Source organism: Panicum virgatum, chromosome 2N, assembly GCF_016808335.1.
Source record: "Panicum virgatum strain AP13 chromosome 2N, P.virgatum_v5, whole genome shotgun sequence".
Classification (NCBI taxonomy): domain Eukaryota; kingdom Viridiplantae; phylum Streptophyta; class Magnoliopsida; order Poales; family Poaceae; genus Panicum; species Panicum virgatum.
Window position 1 is genome coordinate 23,463,758 of NC_053146.1, and position 7,161 is coordinate 23,470,918.

At 47.4% G+C, this 7,161-nt stretch overlaps 1 long non-coding RNA gene across 2 annotated transcripts; it reads left to right on the forward strand.

The window, feature by feature from the left end:
• The first annotated feature begins 4,837 nt into the window (after positions 1 to 4,837).
• LOC120660087 lies at positions 4,838 to 6,945 on the forward strand. 2 transcript variants are annotated; one of them, XR_005669338.1, is made up of 5 exons: positions 4,838 to 5,175; positions 5,606 to 5,655; positions 6,028 to 6,096; positions 6,196 to 6,267; positions 6,694 to 6,945. It is a non-coding gene; the product is annotated as an uncharacterized LOC120660087 (long non-coding RNA). The 2 variants fall into 2 exon arrangements; XR_005669339.1 differs by having other exon boundaries at positions 6,219 to 6,267.
• The last annotated feature ends 216 nt before the right edge of the window (positions 6,946 to 7,161 follow it).

Here is a 7,161-nt window from a genome sequence, read left to right on the forward strand (position 1 = left end):
GGGCATCTCGGTGTAATCCCATGCAAAACAGTCCCGGTATTCTTTCAGCAGTGCAATCATCTCCTCTCGCAAGGCCGGATCCAACTTCTTGCTGATAAATGTCGGCCGTGGCTTATCCCCAGGACCGATGTCAACCTCTTCCAAATCATCAGCCGACGTGAACCCGTATCCGAGTTTGTCGTCATCTGAGAAACCAGCTGCGAACGCAAGCGAGTCCTTGTTATCCACAAGATCAGCGGCAAACACAGGGAGATGACAAGGAAAATTATTTGGCCAACTGCATGGGCTGGCCGCTTCTACACTTCCATTATCATTCGAAACCAAATAGTCGATGAGTGGCCAACTGCTAGAGCAGTCCATCGTGTGTACATGATGTAACAATTCCGAACCCAAACATGATTTTTCTATTTTTTGGGGCCGGTCGCTGGGACCGGCCTCTCTATCTCTATTACATCCCGTGGCATGCCAGGATGCGTCTACTCTATGAGGCCAATGGATAAGACCAGCCTCAGCCCGTTTTTGTCGCCTCGATCCGATCACAGTCTTCCAGGGCGATCCCTGAGATCGGCTCTTGTCCATCTACGTCCCAGGCATTCATATCTGCAAGCGAGACTTCGCTGGAATCGTCTGCAGGGACCACTTCTACTTCATCGCCATCCCATTGGTCCAGATACTGATGCATTGTGGAAGGGATGCAACAGTTGGCATGAATCCAATCCCTCCCAAGCAGTACTGTGTATGTACTCTTGCTGTTGACGATGAAGAACGATGTTGGCACAGTCTTGCGACCCACTTTCAGCTCCACGTTTAGGACCCCCATCGCCTCTGATGGCTGTCCATTGAAGTCATTAAGCATCACATTGGTCTTGATCAGATCGGCAGAAGAACGACCCAATCGGCGCAGTACAGAGTATGGCATCAGGTTGACTGCGGCACCAGTGTCGACCAACATCATGTTCACAGGCTTGCCATTGATGAAGCCCTTGAGATACAATCCCTTTAGGTGCTTGTAGTTCTTCTCCTTGGGCTTCTCGAAGATGATCGGCCGTGGGCCCAGATCCAGCTGTGCGATGGCCGATTTTTCCGGTTGGGGTGCCCGAAACTCCGACGGGAGCACGAACACCATGTTCACATCAGCCGATGGCTTCTCATCGGCTTTTGTCTGCTTGGGGCGCCACTCTTTTCTGGGAGGGCGCCTTTCCTCTCTTCGCGGTCGCCTGACTTGATCTGCGAGATCCGGACACGCCTTCCTTAGCACGTCGAGGTACTCTGCTTCTGCCTCTTCCAGATTACGCAAGCGCTGCACTCTGCGCTTCTGTGACCGATTAAGCCCGTCAGGACACCACCGTGGGCGATGGTACCTATCTTCTTCTTCTTCTTGCTCGGAATCGCCCCTGGTTGGCCACTTCATACGGTCTTGTCTTGTCCTGCTGGTGTCCTTGAGGCCTGCACTCCAAGCAATCATCTATAGTAGGCAATCGGCTCATGCCGGAATTCCAACAGTACCTGAAGAACGGGCAATGCCAGTGGTCGCGTATAGCCTGGCGTCTTCCCAATGTCCTTCCTGAGCGGTGCTCATACTCGTCTTCTTCCGATTCATATCGGCGCCGCAACTTGTACTGGTACTGGTACTTTTCTAGAAGCCGATTAGAAGCTGGAAGCTGATTGCGGATGTGATGCACCTGCTCTTCGGTCACATGCTGCTGTTCCAGTTCGCGTCTATCCTGCGGCCGTTTGCCAGAAGCGGCCTCTCTCCTCTGCTTGTCATGGCGGCGCACGGGCCCCACCATGTTGATATGGAATGCCAAATCCTGGCCCTTGGATCCGAGATCTGACAGCTCCACCATGTTAGCTTGCGGGAAAGGCTTTGTGTCAACCTTCATCGTGTGTTGAGCCAGGATTAATCGGCCTTGCTCGATAGCCGATTGTATCTGACGACGTAGCTCCTTGCATTCACCCGTGGAATGAGTGAACGAGTGGTGCCATTTGCAGTACAGTCTTCCCTGCAGCTCTTGGGCCATCGGCAACTTGTGATTCTCTAGGAGCTTCAGCTGTTTTTCTTTAAGGAGTAGATCAAATATCTGCTCTGCCTTGGTCACGTCGAAGTCGAAGCCCTTCACAAGTCCCTTCTGTTTGATCCATTTGCACGGGACAGGGTTTGCCCCCCGGGTCCACTCTGCCACGGCTACTTCTTGCTCCTCGCCAGACTCATCAGATTCTTCCGCATGTGCCAGGTTTACATGGCGCTTGAACTTGTCCTGGTACAGCTCAGGATGGTAATGTTCGTATGCTGTAACCTTTTGCACCAGGTGCGCCAAAGATGTGAACTCCAACTGAAAAGCCGCATCCTTGATCGGCTTAGCGAGTCCCAGGACAGCCAGATCGACTGCCTCCTTTTCTGTGATGCGCGACGAGTAGCATCGGTTCTTGACTTCCCTGAAGCACTGTATGTATTCCGACACAATCTCTCCTCGCTTCTGCCTGACTTGGGCGAGGTCGGCAATTCCAGCTTCAGCAGCCTCCAAGTGGTACTGGGTATGAAATTGATCTTCAAGCTACCTCCAAGTTCGAATTGAATCCGGAGCCAGCAATGCATACCATCCAAAAGCCGGGCCTGTAAGAGATTGGCCAAAGAACCGGACCCTCAACGGATCCGACACTGAGATCATCCCAAGCTGCGTTAAGTATCGGCTCACGTGCTCGATGGAGCTAGCTCATTCTGACCCGCTGAACTTGGTGAACTCAGGAAGCCAATACTTGGGTGGTAGTGGGATCAAGTCATAGTCACTTGGATATGGCTTGGAATAGCCGATCGCTTTCCTCTTGGGCAGGATGCCGAACTGGTCTCTCAGTATTGCACTGACCTGCTCCACACTAAGAACTCCTGGGGCCGATGGCTCAGCACTCGGCCCAGTAGCGTACTTTGCCAGCCACGCTTGTTTTTCTGCGTCTGCTCCAGAAGCTCCTGGGTTTACCATCTGCACCGCGCGTGTTGGATTGATGCTGTCAGGGATGTAAGCGCACGTGTAGCCGTGCGGAATCTCCTTGGGTGGCTCGGTGAGGAACTGACCTTCTCCAGGATCGCCGCCGATCTTGTGGACGACGTAGATCGGCGAATTTTGTGGTCTTGGAGCCGCAAATGAGAACGGCAATACCGGTCTAGAATGCAATGCAGCTTCCTCTGTGTGACTCCCCAGGGTTGGCCCCAATGGAGAGTACTGGTTCTTGATTATCTCCTGGATGACGCGATGCGCCATGCGCTCGAGTTCGTTCATCAGGCTCTGAGAGTGCCGATGAAGCCCATGGGCCACCATGTAGTTCATCTCCTGACGTAGGGCTCTGGTGCGCTCTTCAGATGGTATAGACAGATCTACATTGTCAAGAGCACCTTCTGGTGAGAACCCCTTCCACCTGATGCCATGGTTGCGGGTCTTCTCAAAAGAGCCGATGAGATCGGCTTCCAGTAGAGCTTTGATCTCATCATACTTCTTCTTGTGTTCAGGAGGGAGCTCTTCATACGTGATAGGCTTGGGAGCGGGGTCTTGATCTTGAGCTCCAGTCATCGTTGCAGTGAACATTGTTGCCGAGAAGGGTCCCACCAGGCGTGCCAGAATGTGTTGTCGGTCGAAACCCACCGGCGAGCAGCGAAAGGCAACACGAAGAGCTGGGAGGTCGCCGGGGCGCTGGCAGGCACTGCTCCCTCATCGACGGCCCGCAATTCCGTCACGCGCCCGGAGAATGTATGGAAAGCCGGGCGTGCCACCTGACCTATACCCGATCAGGAGGGTGCGAACGTGCTCCAAACAGTTTCCTGCATACAAAGACACGTGTAAATGTAAGTCCGAGCCGTGGTCGGCTCCCCGGGACGACTCTTGCATCGGCTTTAAAGAGCCGATCGAGTCCCGGTGTCAGATTGGATCTGTGTCTATCCGGATATTTATGAATAAAGCAAATAACTATAAAAACTGCTTCAATTAAATCTAATTAATCTAATCCACGATGCTAACAGCTTCACTGCTAGATCGGAACATCCTACACGTGACTAGGCCTAATGAACATAATAGACAACTAAACCACAACCCAAAACAGAGGCCTAAGAACTAGCAAGAGCTGATTCCCGGAACAATCCCTATCAAGGCTAAGATAAAGCATCTATTACACCACCGGATCATCCAATCCGTTTGCAAGGCCTAACCTAGCAGATATTACGCCAACTCTTAAGGTAAGAGCAAATCATAACAGATCAGATCTACTAGACATAAAAGAAGCAGGGTGTTGCCTCTGTGCAACTAATTCTATGCGACAAGAACTAGCATGAGATTGAAACGTGACTGAACAGAGACAACATGATATTCGTAGATGATAAGCAACGAAGCACAACAGATCTACTAAAAGCCATGCTACGAACATCAGGATAACTAGTACTACTCGCCATCAAAAACGCTTCAGTACGAGTAATACCAAGGTAAAAGCAAGAACAATACTGCCCTGATCGCAAGAAGCGATCAGGGCAGCATGGCACTTACTTGGGTGAAACCCTAGGATTAGGGATGGCAATGCGCCGAGAGTTGTTGTTTGCGAGACGTGATGACGCTCTCCTTTACGAATAACAAAGGATACATATTTATAGTCCGGAGACTTGGGAAACAATCTAAACTAATTTTGTCCCGATCGGACTCTATCTCTAATCTTAAACTAAATCTAAGGATACATGGCCCATGTGGCCCAGATGCTCACGCAGGAGCCGATTTACAAGTCTTCTTAGTCTTCTGCTTTAAGCCCATCTTGCTTTCGGCTCATAAATTAATCCTGTTAATTTATGGTGATAACAAGTCCCTGCTCCACGGTTCTTCTTTTCCCGCTTCAATTTTCCATCTAGGTGGGGCTCTGCTCTTTCCAACTTCAACTCTATCTGCTTCCCCTCGACTGGAGGATGGGGAAGGCGCCGCACGCCATGTGAGTCGCCGCCGCCAAGCTCCCCGTCGCCCTCGGCTCCCATCCTCCTGCTCGGCGAAACTGCGTGGGTTGCATCTGGTGGCTCGAGCTCCTTCCGTGAGCCCCCTTCCTCAGTCCTTGCCATGCCCCTACTCGCTGCGACCAGCAGTGATGATTGAGGTCCGACGCCCGATTGCTCGAACCCATCGTCAGGCTCCATATGGATCCAACTCCATCCAGGTATTACTTTCCACTCTTTCCTCTCCTCCCCTTGCTTGGATTTTAGTAGATCCGGATGCATTTATAGGCCTATATTTATGCATATGCATGATTTTTTTGCCATGGATAACAGTGAGGATGTGCGGTCAATTTAATTATAATGCTCTATCATGTGTGATTCTTGGTTGAATTGAGCTCTAACTGTGTATAGATATACCAGTAATTGTGTGTGTATATATAGCAGGTCACATTTCATTTTGATAATAGGCTTATTATGCTATGAATGGAGAAACTGATTGCATTGATCTACATATGCCAGGCAACGCATCTCTAGTGCTCATCTCGGTGACGTTTGCTACTATGTTGTGTTGTCCTCTGAAGGGTTTAATTAACTTGTGCTTCTCTCTCAATCTGTTAAGTAACTAGATTTCATGAAATTGATCTTCTGCAGTGTAAATCAGCTGCCCCGATATTCCTTTTGCTCTTCATGTTTGTATTTAGGTGAGTTCTGGTCTTCATTCCCCTGGTTATTATTTGTCCTACTTGGAAGCTAGTTGTAAATTGCATTAAATCCATATTAGCAAAGCAGGGAATTTATATTCTGCATAATTGTTATAATTGCCACACAATTGTTTTTTATGTATTGAATCTTTTGCTCCTGCTTTGTTCCTTTCATCTTGTACAATAATGCTTATCAGAACATGGCTAGATGTTGAATCATCACACTCATCACTCCAATCGAATCAGGAAAATTCCAATATGAGATGAGCTTCTTCGTAGTACAATAATGCAATTGCATTGCATATTCATAGCTGCTTTCTATTCTACTAATATTAGTCACGGATTGTTCCTTTCATCTTGTTTGTGATGTAGTGAGGGATCCTCTACTCATGCTGTTGCCAATTTGATAAAACAATGGTCATCGAGTAACTTTGCATCGTGGTGAGTACGTAGCCTACACAGATTATGAACTAGCATTATTGCAACTAATATTAATCATGAATTGTTCTTTTTTATCTTGTGTGCCAATTTGTGATGTAGTGAGAGATACTCTCATGCTGCAGGCAAATTGACAATAGCAATGGCCATTGAGTAACCCTGCAATGTGTGGTGGTGAGTGGCCTACTCAGATTATGAACTAGAATTGCAACTTGTATCTGTCCAATGCTATTATTTTTTTCAATGCACACATTTGGTCTTTAGGATAAACCTAAATGAATAGTACCTGTTCCTAGTTCAAATCACATTTATTTTCAACTATGGCTCCCTGTACGATGTACAGAACCCATGTAATTACTATATCTCAATCTATAACTTGGGGAGTGCCTTGTTATGTATGCAGCTCCATCTTTTCAAGTACAATATCTGCTCTAGTTTCTATTACAATGTTATCTTTTTCTAGTTTTATATCAACAAATATTATGTTCGCGGTCATTAGAAAGTGGAATCCAAAATGCTTTTCTATTAATTAAGATTGGTTCTTGGTTGAGAAAAGTAATGTATCAGTTGTACTCACCATGTGTGCTATATCATGTGCAGGTATGCAATTAAAAGCTGAGAAGGATGCAAAATTTGAGCTTGTGCTTGAAACATGGGTTCGCTTGAAGCTACTTTTTGGCAGTATTGTCAGATTTTGTGCTAGATTAACTAGACTTAAACTTATTTCTTGCTGGATCAAAAAACTTTGATGTTGTATGTATGTGATGAGATGTTGGATCAGAATTTATCTATATATATGATCTGGTTTATATCTTGATTTGTGCTGAAATGATAATTGATTAATTAGAAAAATGGGCTGTATTTTAATGGGCTGGCTATAAGCAAATGGGCCCAATGCAAACTGACCAACTAGCTTGCTGCTATATCATCATTCATGTGGCAGCCATTCCATGTCAGCAGCCATGTCATCGACTACGTAAATTTACACGTCATCGCCATGTCAGCAGCCATGTCATCCTTCATGTCATCATTGTGTGACATGACAATTGAATCTGTGACGAAAATTAT